The sequence below is a fragment of the Palaemon carinicauda genome, chromosome 22, assembly GCF_036898095.1.
Source record: "Palaemon carinicauda isolate YSFRI2023 chromosome 22, ASM3689809v2, whole genome shotgun sequence".
NCBI lineage: Eukaryota > Metazoa > Arthropoda > Malacostraca > Decapoda > Palaemonidae > Palaemon > Palaemon carinicauda.
The window spans coordinates 55,952,287-55,972,358 of NC_090746.1; the positions used below are offsets into that span (position 1 = coordinate 55,952,287).

General features: G+C 35.1%; 2 protein-coding genes across 11 annotated transcripts in view; one reads left to right on the plus strand and one right to left on the minus strand.

Moving 5' to 3' along the window:
* Eip74EF (Ecdysone-induced protein E74) overlaps positions 1 to 20,072 on the minus strand; it is a 400,337-nt gene that overhangs the window by 334,077 nt on the left and 46,188 nt on the right. For all 9 annotated transcript variants that reach the window (XM_068346240.1, XM_068346241.1, XM_068346246.1 and 6 more), the window contains one exon: positions 7,511 to 7,566. The gene's annotated coding sequence lies outside the window, so the exon portion shown is untranslated. The remainder of the gene's footprint in view (positions 1 to 7,510; positions 7,567 to 20,072) is intronic.
* LOC137616459 (U7 snRNA-associated Sm-like protein LSm11) overlaps positions 1 to 20,072 on the plus strand; it is a 288,656-nt gene that overhangs the window by 201,304 nt on the left and 67,280 nt on the right. The gene's annotated exons all lie outside the window — the stretch shown is intronic.

Here is a 20,072-nt window from a genome sequence, read left to right on the forward strand (position 1 = left end):
CTTTTGTTATGCATCCTGCTGACAAACCCCCCTCCCCTGGATATGGGAAGTATGAATTTGCCTTGATAATCACGAGGCGGCTTTTAAAACAGTCTGTGAGGTCTCAAAAATTAAAATTGATAATAGCAAGATTATAGGAGCACTATGTAATACTGCTAGAAACATTGACATATATCGCCCTAGTGAGTGGCATCAAAATGAGTCTATGGACCCCAATACAAACTTGATAAGAGAAAGAAAGCCTATACTACCAATGTGGATTATAACAACATCAAAAAGAGGAATACAACTACTTTAAATTTAGTAAACTAATACAACAGAGGGTAGGGACTATAGAGCGTAGACACATTTCTAGATTTGGCAAGAAGTCCATTTTAATTCATACCAAATCTAGAACTCAGTATTATGCTAAATAATATTAAGATAGATGAAAATTGAATGGTAGACATCAAGCCGAATTTGAATTTTTTATAGCAGAGGGATTATTTTTAACAAAGATCTTCATGAATTTAATAAAAAGAAATATTAGATATGTGCCCTACCACTATGATTATTTTAACATTTCAAGACCATGATGTATCCTCTCATGTATACATAAAAAATGAGAAGATCCCAGTTCGTGTCTACAAACAGAAACCTTTACAGTGTTATAATTGCTATAAATGTAGACATCCATCAAGAGTATGCAAAAATGAGATCTGCAAAAATTGTTCAGATCCTGAGCATGGACCCTGCATTTCTATTTTAAAATGCCCTAATTGTAGCCAAAATCATAAAATCATAAAGTTAATAATAAAAAATGCACTCAGTATGAAATAGAAGCTGCTGCTGTTCAGAAGTCAGATGCAGAGCATATCAGTGTAGGATATGCTAAGCGACTTCTAAGAAAAACTAAAAGTTATGCCAAGGCCTTACGATGTAAGGATGCAGGACATGAAAAAATTACAAGACTACCTAGACCAGGTAATGTAAATCATCCTATTGCTAAATTACCTCCCAAAGCTGTTAACATGCTTCTTACTTCAAATTCGATGTCACTCATCAAAAAGGCACCCCCCTCCTTCCTCTAAATCTGCCACACCTAGGATGGAAAGCCCAAGGCTTTCATCTCGGATAGCATCATTGCCAGATTTAGGGAGAAATCCCCTGCTAGAGAACTGTTGGATGCACCTACCATAATGGAGGTGCATAATCCTAATGATTTTCCTTCTTTCAATCGAAAAAGAGGGAGACCACCATCCCTCTCCCCTCCAACGAGAAATGCAAAGCTACCTATTTCAAATAGGTACAATATTTTATCTGAAAAAGATGATGAACCTTCAACAAACTTAAATCAATCAAAAATTCAAGTTGAGGCTCACCATCCACCTAAAGAATTAGGTAAAAAGAACATTGAAAAGACAAATGTGAAACCTAATTTATCAAGACCCTCTCTAAAAAAGCCAAGAGGAAATAATGTTTAATCAAAGACCGCGAATAGGAAGACCTTATCCAAGATGTCTTCCAAAAATAATCCATAATTTTTTCCTGTATTTTGCAATGGAATTGTTAGGGTTTAAGGGCCACATATGAAGAACTTAAGCTCCTCATTCATGAGCACTCCCCTATAGTTGTATGCCACTCCCCTATAGTTGTATGCCAACAAGAGAGCAAGCTTGCTAATACTCCATGTCCTCGAGAGTATGTTAACTATAGGACACCATACGATCAACAAACAGGAAGCCATGGCGGAAGTCTTAATACGTTCGCCGAGATGTTCCCCAAATATCTTTACCCATTTGTACCCCTCTGTAGGCAGTGGTTGCACAAATTGATGTAGGGAGAAATTATATGATTTGCTCTCTCTATTTGCCTCCTAATGACATCTCGTATAATGATTTAGTAGAGGTGGTTCAAACAACTCCCCCAACCTTTTCTCTTCTTGGGGGATTTTAATAGTAGACATACATTATGGGGCGATGTTTTAGCAAACACTAGGGGCAACATATATCATCAATTGAGGAAAATGAAGATGTGGGACTACTTAATATAGGATAGCCCACAAACTCTCATGTTCAGACAGGTACTTTGCCATGGAGTGACCTATCAATTGCAAGCTCTAATTGCCTTCTCGATTTAGATTGGAGGACATTGGATGATTGGCATACCAGTGATCATGCACCAATCATTAAAAACACCAACAATGGTCAACTTTTACAGAGATCACTTCCGTTAACAGCTTCCATATTTACTGCCGAACTATATGGCATAATAACCGCTATTGAGAAAATAGTGTTGGAAGAGAAGGGTAATTTTACAATTTTTAGTGATGCCAGGAGTGTCCTTCAAGCTTTAGAAGTTTTTAATTCTGGTAATTTAACCCTTTAGTTTTAAAGATTTTTTAATGCCTTTTTAATATTGGACTGAGAGGTATAACGGTTCAATTTTGTTGGGTTCCAGCACATGTAGGTGTATCTGGGAATGAGAAGGCAGATTTACTGGCAAAGAATGTTGCATCTGAGCTACTACTAAGAAGGTATCCCATTTCCTGTAATGATTTCCTTCCTACCATCAAGAAATTGTTTTATAATAATTGGCAACAGCACTGGGATAGTCTAGATGGCAATAAAATGAGAGAAATAGCGAATATATCTCCTTGGAGGTATAACATGATGTCCTGAAAATGGGAGACGTCTCTTTGTCGTCTCCGCGTCGGTTACACTCAGTTGACACACGAATTTAATTTCTGCTGAATGGCCCACACCGACCATATTGTGACAACTGTTTGGTACTCTTGACAGTGAGACATTTGTTGATCGAATGCCCCACTTATAGTACTGAAAGAAATAGACATCTGCTTGAGGTTCGAGGTGAAGATGGCAGGTTCATCCTTGTCAAGATTCTCAGACATTTACCATACTATTGGTATTTTTAAATTTATTCCAGAAGCAGGTCTTTAGAAAACTATTTAAATGTTGTAAGGATGTTCTTGATTTTATTTTTTAAACTGATTTACCATTTATTTATTTATTTCTTTATTTATAATAAATAACATCGGCGTCAATGACCTTAGATGTGAGGATGCCACATAACTGATAATCAATCAATCAATCCCATCATTATTCTTTCCACAGCTCTTTGAGTTGTAACTAGCTCAAGTTCTAAGGCTTTAGTAAGACTCAAAGTTTCTGATCTCATTGAATACTTTTCTTTTTAGAGAAAGTGGCATTTTACTTTTCATAATCTTATTTTGTTTACCAAATGCCCTCCATCTCATGCTTATCCTTCTCTTAATTTTGGTCTTGTGTCCTGGGGAAACACTTACTGTTTGCCCTAAATTTGTATATTCATTAACAATCTCTAGAGGGTTGTCCCTAACTCTTTATTTGTTGTCTCTGCATTTTTATTGAACATTATTCTGCTTTCTCTATTCAAATCTATCATATTTTGTAATTCCTCCCATGATTCACTAAACACAACTGTGTCATTTGCAAATCTTAAGTTGTTGAAGTATTCCCCATTAATAATAATTTCTATATATATATATATATATATATATATATATATATATATATATATATATACATACATATATATATATATATATATATATATATATATATATATATACATATACTGTATATATATATATATATATATATATATATATATATATACATATATACATATATATACATATATATATATGTATAAATATATAAATATATATATATATATATACATATATACATATATATATGTATAAATATATAAATATATATATATATATATATATATATATATATATATATATATACTGTATATATTTACATATATAATCACCATCAGCCATTACTAGTCCTCTGCAGATCAAAGGCATCACACATATCCTTCCACTTGCATCTGTTTATGATTTTGCTATGCCAGTCCACGCCAGCAAATTTTCTTAGTTTATCCATTTATTGTCTTCTTTTCCTTCCTCTGCTTCTTTTGTAATCTCTAGGGACCCATTCTGTTATTCTTAATGTCCATCTATTATCTTTCATTCTCATATGTCCTCCCCATGTTTGTTTTATTTCTTACATGTTGTTAGAATATCGTATACTTAAGTTTGCTCTCATATCCATGTTGCTCTTTTTCTGTCTCTTAGTGTTCTTCCCAGGATTATTCTTTCCATAGCTCTTTGAGTAAGGCTCAAAGTTTCTGATGCATAACTTAAAGCTGGTAGGACCATCTGATTAAATACTGTTCTTTTTAGAGAAATTGGCATTCTAATTTTTATAATTATTTTGTTTACCTAATGCTCTCTAGACCATGCTTATCCTTCTTTCAATTTTGGTCTTGTGTCCTATTGAAACACTGTCTGTCCTAAGTACGTATATTCATTAAAAAATTTTAGAGGTTTGTCTGTAACTCTTATTTCTCTCTTCATTTTCTAATGAACATTATCTTAGTTTTACTCATATTCATTTCTATCCTATGTTTCGGCTTTCTCTATTCAAATCTTTTATCATCTTTTGTGATGTCTCATATGGTTCATTAAATACAATTATACCATCTGTAAATCTTGAGTTAAGGTATTCCCCATTAATATTAACTCCAACATTTTCCCAATCTAAATTCTCAAAAACTTCTTCAAGGCATGCTGTGAATAAATTAGGAGAGATGGTGTCTCCCTGTCTAACTTCTTTCTCAACCGGAATTTTCTCACCAACTTTACATAGTTTTAGGATTGCTGTACTTCCTGTATAGATATCTCTTAAGTGTTCTAACATAAGATGTGTCTATTCCTTGTTTTTGAATTGCATTACTGCTGAGGTTTAAACAGAAGCAAAAGCTTTCTCATAGTCTATAAATGCCATACATAGTGGTTTGTCATAATTTGTTGATTTTTCCAATAACTGGTTAATTACATGGATATGGTCAGTTGTTGAATACCAGTTTCTAAAGCCTGAATGCTCTCAGATTATACGAGGTGTGTGTGATCACTTCTCTCGATGCGAGAGACTACATTAGTTTGTTAATTTTAAGTAAAATTTCAACTTTAGTCCTATACTATCATTAATGCTTGAAAATGTTGATTTTTGCTTGAAACCTAATTATGTCAGTAAGTGATGAGTGAATTCTGACCCGATTCAAAATATATCATTATATGAAACCTTTGTTGTCACACAGACAGATTGAGTGAGTGTAAAACCGTAAATAAAATCTAAATGACGGTAATAAAATGCGTTTAAATAACAGAAATTGTTTATGCGTAGAAATTTTGGAACAGCAAAGATCCTTACCTTTATATGGGTTAGGTACTAATCCATAGGGTTGTGGGATTATTATTATTATTATTACTACTACCAGCCAAACTACTACCCTAGTTGCCCCTAGTTGGAAAATGAAGATGCTATAAGTCCAAGGGTTCCAATAGGGAAAAGTAGCCCAGTGAGGAAAGGAAATAAGAAAATAACGATATAAGAAGTAATGAACAATTAAAATAAAATATTTTAAAAACATTAACAACGTTAAAACAGATATTTCATATATAAACTATAAAAGGACTTATGTCAGCCTGTTCAACATGAAAACATTTGCTGCGAGTTTGAACTTTTGAAGTTCTACTGATTTAACTACCCGATTAGGAAAATCATTCCATAACTTGGTCACAGCTGGAAAAAAACTTACAGAGTACTGTGTAGTATTGAGCCTCATGATGGAGAAGGCCTGATTATTAGAATTAACTGCATGCCTAGTATCACAAACAGGAAGATCTGAACGTAAAGGATAGTCAGAATTATAAAAAATCTTATGCAACATGCATAATGAACTAATTGAACGACGGTGCCGAGATTGATATCTAGATCAGGAATAAGGAATTTAATAGACCGTAAGTTCCTGTCCAACAAATTAAGATGGACTTAATATCCTCACAAAATACAGCAGCTCACGACATTAAAACAACATAGCTCCATATTTTGAAATGAGACCAAGACAATTATTGACAAGGTAAATAATTGATGTAATTGTCCTAACTACAGCAACGAACCTTCAGTTCATAGAGAATAAAGATTAGGTCCTGGCTATATTAGTTACTGGTACATGTTGGATATTGATATGGCCAATTATTCCTAAAAAGGTAAATATACTCAGGAATAAGCAGGAAGAAAAATTACTAGTAAAATACCTCAACTTATGAAGCTGAAATTCAGGATATATCACATAAAATAATCCTAAAAACAGTTGGTGCAGGGGAATATCTTAGCTTATATATGCTATGCCATTGCCACACTTTAATGGATCAAATTTTCAGTCAAATAGAGGATGCAGTATCTATGAGGAATAGCTTGGAATCCCTAGTTTTACTAATGAAAATGAAAAAAAAAAGTTAAAAAAATAAAATTAATTATTATTCCTGGAACTTCTTTTCATTGTTATATTTCCACCCATCCTTCTCCAATGCAAGGGGCTTACTTCGTTGAGCTTAAAAGAAGAAACAATAGTACCAGGAATACCCATCCTTTTACTCTAGAATCTTGCACTCTTCAGTGACCATTTCTTTCACTCATCTGTCACACATTGTGTTCGGAGCAAAGCTTGCCAGGTTTCAGTTGTCTTAAGAAGTTTGTGCTTCAGTGACCATTTTTTCACTCAACTGACAAATGTTTTATGTTCAAAGCCCTCTTGCCAGGCTTCCGCTTTCTCGTAAACCTCGCGCGGGATAAGTTTTAATGTCATGTTATTTAACTGCAGCGTTTACGAAAGAAGTTTTGATACTTAGCCAAAGAATATGGATACTACTCATTACTAAAGAAATATAAAATTCTAAACAACGAGTTTGTATTTTTCGCAATTAAGTTTTTAGCTCCCTCAAAAATCTGCATTAGACTAAAATCGAAAGGCAAATTGATGCCATGATATACATATACTTAATCAAGACATGTTATAGTATTTGGTTTGAAATATGCCTCATACAGTCCAAGGCCTGTTGCTTGATCAGCAGCGTGTATAAAAACTCAGTTTGCCCCTTATGTACCCCCAACGTCCTCTTACTTGCTACACCTATGACCATAGTCATTTCAACCACAGGTTATGTAAACAAATGAGTAAATCGAGTGTGACTAATGTGGACTGATGAAATTCCAAGGTAAATATATGGGTGCATAAATAAGACCTCTTTGGTATCAAATCTTGATAATCTATGAAATTCACAAAACTGTTCCCCTTTACAAGAACTACTGTTCTTCGGGGTCTACAATGTTTTACTCTTACTTAAGGATACTGATTTCTATGAATAAATATTATGCCGACTTTTATTGTAAAGTGAGAATTTCAACCTTTAAATCTCGTTGTATTTAATTCCTTTAGGTCAGTTCTACGATTAATTAATGATATCAGTCCATATATTTTCATTTCACTAGCAAAATCGTGTCAAGATATCTTTTGTAATAAGAATCCTTCCCTTTAGTCTTCAAATTGTGCCATAAACTGCCTTATATTCTATTTATGACTAGTAATTTTAAAATATGTATGGTGTACTTACCTAAATAATTATCAGTCTTAGTCCCACTGCTAAGCTGGAACCGTTGACTGCAATTTCTGTGAGAGAAAAAAACCGCTCTGTAAACCAGTCAATAATGAAAGATATAGTGTAGGCTAAGCCTGTCATTGTTTCATTACTATAATGGAAATAGCTCCACCGTATAATTATTTCATACCTGCATTGGATATATATATATATATATATATATATATATATATATATATATATATATATATATATATATATATATATATATACGAATACAAAGGGTCAAGAGAATTAGAAATTAAGTTTGAAAAAAATTGAATTTTGATGTTAGTATAAAAACTTATACTAGTGCTTTAGCAAAATGAGACATTATCACAAAAAAGGACTTAATCCCTCCTTAATCCTGCGTTCCATTGTGATATTAACACTAAAGATCCTATTTACAAGGTTGTCTAAGTACGAAATTATGTTAAAATGTCAACGATATAAAATATATCTAGACTGTAGAGAGAAGCAGATATTTCCAGTAGGCTACATAACGACCTGCGTGTTATCATGGATAACCTTCCACAAATTGAATTAATCTTAACAGTAATATATATATATATATATATATATATATATATATATATATATATATATATACACCGTTGAAATGATACCACTAGAGTGTCATCAGGCCCTTTGTGTAGCAGATAATAGTACATTGCTTCCCTCTCTGGTTATGACTCATTTTTCCTTTACCTACACACTCACCGATTTTAGTATCCTATTTTTACACATTATCCTCTTTCATCATACACTTAACATCACTAGGATAACCGAAAAATTCATCAGTCAAGGGATTAACTACTGCACTGTAATTGATCAGTGGCTATTTTAGCTTGGTAAGGGTAGAAGAGAGACTTTTAGCTATGGTAAGAAGTTCTAGGTGATTGACACTCCAAAACTCCATCATTCTCTAGTTTTGGGTAGTGCCATAGCCTCTGTACCAAAGTCTTCCACAGTCTTGGGGTAGAGTTCCTTTTCTTGAGGGTATACTCGAGTACATTTTTCTGTTTACTTATTTCCTCTCCTCATTGAGCTATTTTTTTTGTCAGAGTCCTTAGGCTTATGGTATCGTGCTGTTCAACCTAGGATTGTAGCTTAATGTGGTGAAAGGGTTGGAGTACTGCCACGACCAGTAAGGCTGTACTAGTCATGACCACCCATAATATGTTGGTTTGCTGCGAGTGTTCAAACGAAAATCTCCCACCATCATCAATCGACACGTGGTGGTGAAACCAATACATGAAGACACATCTGAGGCCTTTGTCCTGCAGTGAACTAAAACGGCTGCATTTGTTGCCATCGTGTGTGTGTGTGTATATATATATATATTATATATATATATATATATATATATATATATATATATATATATATATATATATATATATATATTCTTACGAAGCTGGTCTAGTGTAGAGTAAATACAATAGTTTATTCATGATTGTATTTGTATATTTCATTTGTGCATTGAAAAGATAATTAGCCGGCCTGTAAAATAAGTTCCTCTGGTGTAGATTTAAGTGTATTGTGTAAATTACGTAGACCTTCATCATTAATTTCATTGTATTCTTCATTCAAGTCAATATATGTAAATTTACGTTATTTTTAAGAATTGACTTTTTTATTTCACATATTTTTGTTACGAAGTATTACGTAATCTGTTTGAGAGTGTTATTTGACCCTATGAAATATGAACAAGGGTTTATGCAATGTTCTTTTATATTTTTATGAGGTATTGCGTCATGTTTGCGAAAGAATACTTACCAGCCATGTACTTTGAAAAATTCGTGAAAAAACCTAGTGATAGGATGTTATCTTTTTCTTTATTTCGGGGACAAAGGATGGGCGGAGCTAGCTGACTGAGAGAACTGTCTGGTGTTGTGGGAGTACACGTTCGAGAGCAGTACTTGGTAACTCTGACGCCTTTGCCCGGCCCCCCACACTTCCCAATTCGACGTCACTTAATGCGAAGACGAAAAGCAATCGAGAAAGGACGGAGAGGAAAATAAACCAGCCAACGTTCACACGACGAAAAGGACAAACCCAAACGGCATGGATACCTTTAATCCATATATTTATGAAGGTATGTTAGCATCAATAGACTAGAGTGAGCGAACACTGGTCAGGATACTGCGCGACAAAGATTGTAACCATAGTGTGGTGGTACGAGGAGTCCACCGGTTGGTGGAACAGTCTCTCACAGGAGAGCCTACATATCAAGACCATCTCTGAAGAAACCTACAGCTAATAATGTTGGATTAAAAGCTGCTAATGGGAAGACCTCATCCAAGATGTTTTCCAGAAATAATCCATCGTTTTCACTTCCATTTTGCAATGGAATTGTCAGGGTTTAAGGGCCAAATATGAAGAACTTAAGCTCCTAATTCATGACAATTCCCCCATAATTGTATGTGTACAAGAAAGTAAGCTTGACGCTAACACTCCTAGTCCTCGAGAGTATGTGAGCTATAGAACACCATATAATCAACAAGCAGGGAGGCATGGCGAAAGTCTCATGTACATTCGTCGAGATGTTCCCCAAATACCTTTGTCTATTCGTACACCACTGCAGGCAGTGGTTGTATAAATTGATATAGGGAGAAAATATACAATGTGCTCTCTGTACTTACCTCCAAATGATAATATTTATATGATGATTTAGTAGAAGTCATTCAACAACTCCGTCAACTCTTTCTCTTACTGGGAGATATGAATGGTAGACATCCTCTATGGCATGAGGTTTTGGCAAACACAAGGGGCAATATTGTCTCGTCATTTATGAAGAATGAGGATGTCGGGACTCCTTAATACAGGAGAGCCCACCCACTTCCGTGTTCAGACAGGTACCTTGTCATGCATTGACCTTTCTATTGCATGCTCTAACTGCCTTCTTGATTTCGATTGGAGGACATTAGATGGTTGGCATACTAGTGGTCATGCACCAATCATTATAAACACCAACAAGGGTTCACCTTTACAAAGATCACCACGATGGAATCTTGACAAGGCGGATTGTGTTAAATTTCGTGAGCTAAGTGAAATCGAGGGGAGTGCAGAACAGTTTGAAAGTATTGATGATGCCATAGACCTACTGAATGGAACTCTCCATACAGTAGGAATCAATTAGATTCACAAAACCACGCGATTATTCAAACGATGACCAGTCCCGTGATGGTCTTCAGAATTAACTGACTTGCACAGAACCACCAGAAAATCTCTTGACTAGATTGCGGAAAGGCCGCACTGAGAAAAATTTTATAACATACAAAAAGTGTAGAGCACAGTTCCATCGTGCCATGAAAGAAACTAGACGCCAGTCTTGGGTGTCTTTTGTTTCCTCCATTAACAGTAGAACACCACCATCATCTGTATGGAGGAAAATAAAAAAGATTGCAGGCAAATTTAGCCCAAATCCACCACCAGTGTTGAAGGGGAACGGTCAGTATGTAGCTGAAGCAAATGATGTTAGCAATGCCCTGGCTGATCATTTTTCAAATGTATCATGCAAGTGTGAAGCACCTCCTGGTCACCAGTATAGGAGGATTGAAGAAAAGAAAATGTTGAATTTCACAACAGGAAGGGAAGAGTCGTATAATTCTCCTTTTACTGAAAGAAAATTTGATTCCGCACTTGCTAATTGTAACAATATAGCCCCTGGACCTGATGGAATACCATGTGCAATGATTAAACATGTACCTTTTAATACCAAGTTATTTATTTTAAGCATTAATATAAGAATATGACATGATCATAGTTATCTAAGTGTTTGGGAACTAGCCATTTTTAAAACCCGTGAGGACAAGTTTTTAGTAGAAAATTATCGGCCAATTGCATTGACATCTTGGTCATGTAAAATCATGGAGAAGATGGTCAATGCAAGACTGATGTGGTACCTTGAAAAGAAGAGCATTTTATCACCTATTCAGTGTGGATTCAGAAAAATACACTCAACGACTGATGTGTTGATATGACTCGAGTCCTCTCTTTGTGAAGACTTTGCTTCCAAACAGCACTATGTGACAGCTTTTTTTACCTTGAAAAGGTATATGATACTACATGGAGATATGGTATACTTAAAAACATTCATGAATTGGGATTAAGAGGAAAACTACCAATACTTATTCAGTCATTTTTTTCAGAGTTTTTCAAGTGAGAGTGGGGGAAACTCTATCAGAGAGTAAATGTCAATAAGAAGGAGTTCCTCAGGGTAGTGTGGTGAGTGTAACCCTGTTTGCACTAGTGATTAATGGGATATCCTCATTCATTCCCCAGGATGTTCTCTCCACATTATTTGTGGATGATTTCTCCATATCATTTGCTGGAGCAAGAATGGCAATGGTTGAGAGAAAATTACAACTCACAATTGACAAAATTATTCAGTGGGCTGATATGAATGGGTTAAAGTTTTCAACAAGCAAAACTACTATTGTTCATTTCTCTCGTATCTGGGGATTACATCCAGATCCGGATATATACATGAAAGGTCAACGGATCCCATGTGTAGGTGAAGCTGAATTTTTAGGATTGATTTTCGATTCTAGGCTTACATGGGTTCCTCAATTAAAAGGTGTTGAAAGCTTAATGTCTTGAGGCTCTGAATCTTTTAAAAGTATTGTCCCATACATCATGGGGGCTGACCGTTAAGCTATTTCAAGATTATACAATTCCTTAATTTTTTCCAAAATTAGTTATGGGTGTGAAATATACTCCTCAGCCACCCCAAGCAGATTAAAGATATTGGATTCAGTACATCATGCTGGTGTCAGCCTGTCCACAGGAGCGTTTAGAATCTCACCTATCCCAAGTCTCCTTGTTGATGCTGGAGAGTTACCTCTAGACCATTATTGAATGTCATCCATTATTCGGCATTGGTTTAGGTTTCAAAGACTCACTAACTCTTTAGCCTTTCAGACTGCAAGCCTTGTAAGGCACTCGTCATACTTTGAGTTGCTCCCAAAATCTCTTCAACCTTAGGGCTTTCGGGTAAAATAGTCGTGATATAGTTAGAGGTAAGGTGCTTCCATTTAGATATCATCAACACCTCCATGGAAATTACCAGAGATATCTTTTTGTAAATATTTTATTGGTGTAACCATTTAGTTTTAAAGATTTTAGAGTGGCTTTTAATTATTGGCCTAAAAGGTATAACAGCTCGATTTTGCTGGGTTCCGGCACACGTAGGTGTGTGTAGAAATGAAGAGGCAGATTCCCTGGCAAAGAGTGTTGCAGCCGAGTTGCTACCGAGAAGGTATCCCATTCTCTATAATTAAGAATTCTATTTATAACAATTGGCAACAGCATTTGATAGTTTAACCGAAAATAAGATGAGAGAAATTGCGATTGTTATATCCCCTTGGAGGTACAATGAGATGCCCTGAAAATGGGAGACTACTCTGTCGTCTCCGCATTGGTCACAGTCAGATGACACACAAGTTTCTGCTGGCCAACACCAACCATATTGCGATTACTGTTTGATACCCTTAACAGTGACGCATTTATTGACTGAATGCCCCACTGTTTCCATCTCTTTATTGACTTCATTTAATATCTCTGCCTTTGCCTTTGCTACTGCTTTTCTTGCGTCTTTCTTTGCTTGTTTATAGTTTTCTTTATCCTGCTCTTGTCCTGATAGATCTGCCTTCTTAGTTTCTTTCTTGGTTTTTACCAGTTCTTGCACCTCCTCATTCCACCACCACGATTCTTTATCATTTGAGGGTCTTCTTCCTGATGACTTTCAAGTACTTACTCACTGATCCTTAGACTCACTTTACCCGCATATATCGTGTTTAATGAGTACTTATAATAGTTCACTTAAAATTTTTGTGAACGGCCCTGTAGGAATGTTAGGTATTTGTATTGTGATCTGGTCATCTATTTTCCATTAATTGTCATACTTGAATATTGTATTCAGATTTAATTTCAAGTGAAACAAATGATTGTATTATTTTCAAAAGTGTTATTTCTTTTCTTAGCTTAAGGTTTATTCAGATTTAATATTTACAGTCAAGTAATTATATATTTTCAGGTCGTAAAAAGTTTTGTTCAGACTTAATATTTCGAGTGAATTGTTTGTTTTTGGGTAAATTCTTTCAAAGTGTTGTAATTTATATAGAATATATTTATTTTGTAAAGATTGTATTATTCCAATCACCATTGTTTAGAAAAGCATAAGCTCATATCCTGTTAATGAACCGTAGTAAGATTATTCGTAAAAATAATGACCCAATTTTGTTTTGAGTGTACTTAAAAGACTTTTGGATATTCAGTGTTTTATATATTGCTGTCTGGGAGTTATTTAACTGTCTCAGAGTTCGTGTATTAACATTTTAAAGTGTAAAAGTTTTAATGTAAAAGCAAATAAGTGAGTTTGGGATTCGAGAGGTTGATTAATTTGGCAGTCGTAGTATTTATAATATTAAATGTTTGGTTCCCAGGCACAAGACCCTGGTATAATATTTTTTGGGGGGCCCAGACCCGGGAACCACCATATTTGTTGCAGAAAATTTTTGTTTTTCCCCCCTCCTGATAAGCTTATTGCCCTGACCAATCTAAACCCGGCTTTCTTTTTAAACTAGAAAATAAAGTGCTACAAATGCTACTTTGTGCATTTGACACAATCTATATAAATACTAATGCTAAACCTGTTTTCTGCAGTTTCTTAAGCTGCTGCTCCCACTTCTACTCCTGCTGCTTTATAAAAAATATTGACCACTACTATAGTTCAGTCTAAAAGGGTTGAAACTCCTAAGATCAGCAGTCTTGCTTAATACCCCAGGCCATTCTTTATTACACAAATGAATGGTTTGTATTTTCTTCTTACGTTTAAAATACTAAAGCTTATTAAACATTCCCAGACCTTAGAGAATAAAGGGCCGTACACACGATCAGTATAACTGTAATTATTTTGAGTACTGTCAGTAATACTGACGGTGTTTCGGTCTTACTGAAGTAACATCAGTACAACAAAATGGTGGTAACCGACTTAAAAATCCAGTCATTAGTATTTGGGGTGGCCTTAAGCAGCCCATTCACGATCAGCAATTACTGAAGGAATTCCTTCAGTGTCAGAACTAGGACGCCCACTAACGGTCAGTGCATTCATCAGTGTAGGATAGTAGGATAGACTACCGAGGTGATTAGACAATCGAAATGGCTTCCTCTATTTTTTGTGATAATGAGTTATTGTTGAAGGGATTAGGGCTTGTTGCGGCGCATTCTACTTTGAAGAAACGAAGAAAGACTAAATCAAAATGGTGTAAGGATTGGCTACAGGGAAGGGATTTACAACCATGTAACTGTTTTTTGTTTAATAAATAAATAACAAATAATGTGTTTCTTAAAACATTAAATCTTCATAGTAAGTCGAAGTTGGCGTATACACATCATCTGCCCCAGTTCCAGACCGCATAGAATCTTCGACTTTTTTTTTTTTTTGCTTCTTTCCTGAAATTACTCCTGTAGATGTTGATTTTTTCTTCACTAAGTCTGGTTGCATCAGGATACTTTTCTTTATGTTTTTCTGCTCATTTTCCATACGCTTCGTTTTTTTTATATGCATTCAGATAATGTTTTGACTTAATTTGCCAAAGGCATGGCTGTTCTTTGTATAACTGAAAAACTCGCCCCAAAATTCTCTATCTTCCGGCATCTTAACTACTTAAACCTCACTCAAATCTCTGCACCAACATTCCTCACACTCTGGCCATGCGGTTCACACTGATAACTTAGCTGACTGGTAGCCATTCACGGTCAATGTTCCCTTCAGTGCGCGTTAGCCCCGCCTCCAAAATCGAGCAGAGTTTGATTCTCATCAGTGTAACTGACAGTTGTACTGACAGGCCTCAAACAACCCCATTCACGACCAGTTTTGCCAAGTTTGAAGGAATTCCTTCAGTAATAGATCGTGAATGGCTTGCTTTATATTACGAATGGTATGTTCGCTGTACTGCCATTCCCATCAGTACAATCCAAGCTGCTGTTGTGGTTACATATATGCATCTTACATGTGTGTGAGTGTGTGTGTATACATATATATATATATATATATATATATATATATATATATATATATATATATATATAAATATATATAAGAGAGAGAGAGAGAGAGAGAGAGAGAGAGAGAGAGAGAGAGAGAGAGAGAGAGAGAGAGAGAGAGAATATGAGGTTTATTCTTCAGAAAAGTATGCATTGAGATGTCTACAGTATAGACAAGTAATTGGATAAATGAAAGAGCATAATTTAGACAGCATTTATTCAGTGCAATTGTTACTTTCAATAGTAAAATATGTGCTTTAATAACATGAAAAGCAAATGTACAGGCATAATTCTCTGAATATTAGACAAACATTTATATAAACCATTTCTCTTAAGTGTATTTCTGGCTTAATTTTATTTTTCTAAGGATTGAAGATAATCACAAAAGTCATTGTAACTGAAGTCGAAATTACATTTCACTATTAGTGCAGATCCCAGTGTAGTTAGTTACAAGTGAATTTTCTCTGATGTCCAAAGTTATTAATTCAAGTTAATACTCTTTGCAGGAGCAATGGACCCAATTCGACACAGGCAAAACTCAAGTTTTAAAATGTTTTGAAAGGAATATTTTTATCACTAAAGTGAGAAAATTTCTACGCATTTCCTATCTGCTTCTGCATCAATGTCTTTCCATTCTTGTATCTTTTTTATGAGTCAACTACTCCTTAACTTACGTAACCTAAAAAGTTCATTGTCATCCAATGTAAAATCAGGTTTTGTTTCCTTAATAAAATTCGATACTTATTGAACTGGAGACACTATGATTTTATTAAGGACCTAATCGAATTTTTCATGCTTTCAAACGGTCCGGTCCACTGATTCAAGTATCCTAAACAAGTTTAGTAAAATACTTCAACTACACTTTTAAAAATGCCCCACATCATTCCCTTTCCCTTCTAAATCTCGGAGCATCTTATCTGTTGTAATTGGATGCCATAAAGTTGTTATGCTTTGAGTGCTACTTAGTTAATGATATACTAACAAAATACGTAGTACCTGGATTACTGGTCGTATCATATGTATATAAATGGTGCGGTAGTTTTAATTTTCTTTTATTTGGTTAAGGAAAAGGGATCACAATTCTACGGGTAGCTATAATGCTGCAGGAGCCCTAGTGGTTCCGAAAAAAAAAAAATCTTTGAAAAATTATAAATTAATTACGATTTTTATATGTTGTAAGGGACACACGACGTGTAAACTCCATGAAGGGGAACTTTAGTACGACCCCCACCCCACAGTGATTTTCGGAGAAACAAATTCGAAATGGGGGACTGTGGGGGGGGGGGGGCACCTGGTCACTATAACCATATCTGTAGTTTTTATCTCGTCTAAGAGTTTCCAGTGAGTGTAATTAATTCTTATGTTTTGCAAGCCAGTCTTTGACCTACTTTTTTGCGTTTCCGTTGTCTCTAACTTGAAAGCCAAATTACTAGCAATACATCTTCCTCTTTATTTCCCAATTTATTAGAATGCAATAGCGACAGTTTCTCGATGTAGGTCACTGAATGTACTGACACTTCACGCTAATAGATATTGAAATGTGTGTTTAGTGTACTAACAGTACCAAAATAATAACGGTATTTTAAAGACACTAATACTGACCGTGTGAATTCCCCTTAATTAAGGATGTATCCCGGAGAGCATTCCATTGTACAACAAGGTTCCACACACACTATATTGATCGTGTTTTCTGGTTTTGTGCTCCAAAATGCCGGTCGGTGCCAACTGTAGCCATCTTTTCAATGTTATTCAAGGCACATAATATACTGATGGGTCTAGCAATACTACTTAAATAGCATGCCCTATCTACTAGATTATCAATTTATTTATGAAAAGTGACAAAGGAGGTTATAGAAATTTGACAACAGCCAAAAATTTCCTTCAAATCTCAACCTTTTCTATTATGCACTGATTGTTGCATTTTACTGATATAAAACCAATTTTGTCCAAGCAGTTTTCAATCCCCATTCAGCTTAACATTTTTTCTAGGTTTGTCTCTTATCAAGCATTCGGAATTATGCTTTTCACTTTTTTTTTTTATCTAAATTTTCCTTTTCCCAAAATTATCTTCCGCCATGCCAACATCATATATATCTCCTGTAAGGGAGTAGTGACATCATTACACCTAATGCAGTACTCAGTAAGAATTACTGTAGGGGTCTTTGCAGCGTCCCTTCAACCTTTAGCTCTGTTCCAACATTTCGTCCTCCTACTACATCCTTGCTCCCGCCTGCTTTCGTCCATTTTGCATGTCAAGGATTCTAACCCACCCCCCTCCAATGCACATCAAAGATGAATGGCCACCCTGCAACCTATGCAGACAAAATCCACAAATCTATTTGGCAGTTGTATTTGGTGGTGGAAATTTCGTAATCAGCTTTCCTGTGGGATTATAGTAATTTGTAAAATAAAATATTGACTAATGTCACATACACTTATACCGACGTTGTTAATGGCTACCCAACTTCATCCATCGTCTTGTGTCAACTAAACTGTGCGAGACAATTAGGTATAGGAATGTGGAAGCTTGTCAGAGTTTTATATCTTCATATAGAGCGTTTTCAAGTTGTGCTTTTTTTTTTATTTATCAAGATTATTTCTTTGAAATACAATTTTTTTCAACCTTTACTGATTCCTCTCATCCTGCACATTTCCATTTATCATCCACGTGCAGTATATACTTCATACTTCCTTATTTTGATGAAATATACAAATATTATATATATATATATATATATATATATATATATATATATATATATATATATATATATATATATATATATATATATATTATGTGTGTGTGTGTGTGTGTGTGTGTTAAGTGTTTGCGAGTTAGTGTGTATGTGTTCTTCGTAACCATTAACCAGTTATAGCCGAATCATAAGAGGTTAAGCAATACTGAAGTTTTATACAGAGAATAATTTTAAGTTAATACCGTACATACAGACATTGTAAAAATTAAAGTGCTCTAATTACCGTATGTCCAATTATTAGCTGAATTTTTTCTTCTAGTAATGTACTAAGTAGTAATAATTTTGGTTATCTTTCAATATTTATTTCTCTCACTGTTTTGTAATGGTGGCATTATTGTTAGTGGAGCTGGAGCGGAGGAGCACATACCACTTTGGTCGTTTTTGCTGCTTCTAGAAATTATGTATATCAACAGATTAATTTTTTCACTTGTACTCTATAACTCCACGGAGTTATGAAAGACAGTCCAGATTCAAGGTAATATTTCAGCAATTGGAGTCTGTATCATATTGGTATTGGGCAAATTTAAAAGAATTCCAACAAATTACTTCCATAAGGGGTAGATTTGAGAGGTCTGAACCTCTGCCTCATGCACTGATTTTAACGTCACTAAACCATTACTAAGGCATAGGTTGAAACTCCATTTTTCTGCTTTAATATTTTACATTTAAATATTAGTATATTAGGTATAGCCAATTAAATTTTGTCAATTTTTTTTAAGTTTTCCATAACACTAATGTTATCACTGAATTCTGTGAAAGTGGGGCCATATGCTACAAATAGGGATTATGTAATTTACTTTTTTCTCTGACAAGTACAGTTCTGCCCTCAACAGACTGAAGGCTTTAGATACTTGGAAGGAAATTGTTATTAATGTATCTTAAGAATTATGTCTGTTCTTGTGTTCCTCATTTTTGATAGGTCAGTTCAGTGATGAAAAAAGGCAGTAAACTTAAATGGGCATTTCTTTTTCACCATTATCTTCATATAAAAAATACACATCAAAACTAGGAATAATAGTTTTATAATCTCTGTTATTTTATCTTTGATTAATGGGAAACTTTAACTAGAATTCAGTACAGTACTGTATTATGTCGACGTAAAGTACTTATTTCTTCCGACACAAATACAAACCCTCATCCTTTTTAATGAGTACTGTAGTTTTCACTGACCTGGCTAGAAGATGAAAACCCATCCTGTGTGGTGGAGAACAGGGACTGTGAGGAAGATGGGGGACTTTACCATTCTCCCACATGGTGGACTCTCCATTCTACTTCCATCTGTGGTCTTGACTGAATTACCAATTCCCACGACCTGAGCTGACCTTTGCTTGTGTTTCTGTTTCCTGTTTGTGCATTTCTTTCACTTCATTTTGGATTTTCCTTGTTACTTTGCTGCTTTGGGTGAGTTCTATGGTGCAATCCTATGTGATGGTTGGAGTACCTTTATGAATCGACAAAAGATCAATCCCCACTTGACTTGTGCTCAATGTAATGGGCAGCAGTGTTCATTCACGTTCACATGCCCTTAGTGTAAGGACTGGCTGGAAGATCAACGAGTTCTCTACAACAGGAGAAGGAAGAAGACAACGATGAGACCATTTGGTGCCGCTTTAGTATGTGGCCTACCTTTCGAATATGGCCTACAAAATTCTATCTGTTTTAGTATGTGGCCTAACCTAACCTAACCTAACGAAAGTTAACCTAACCTAATATAACGTAACCTAACCTAA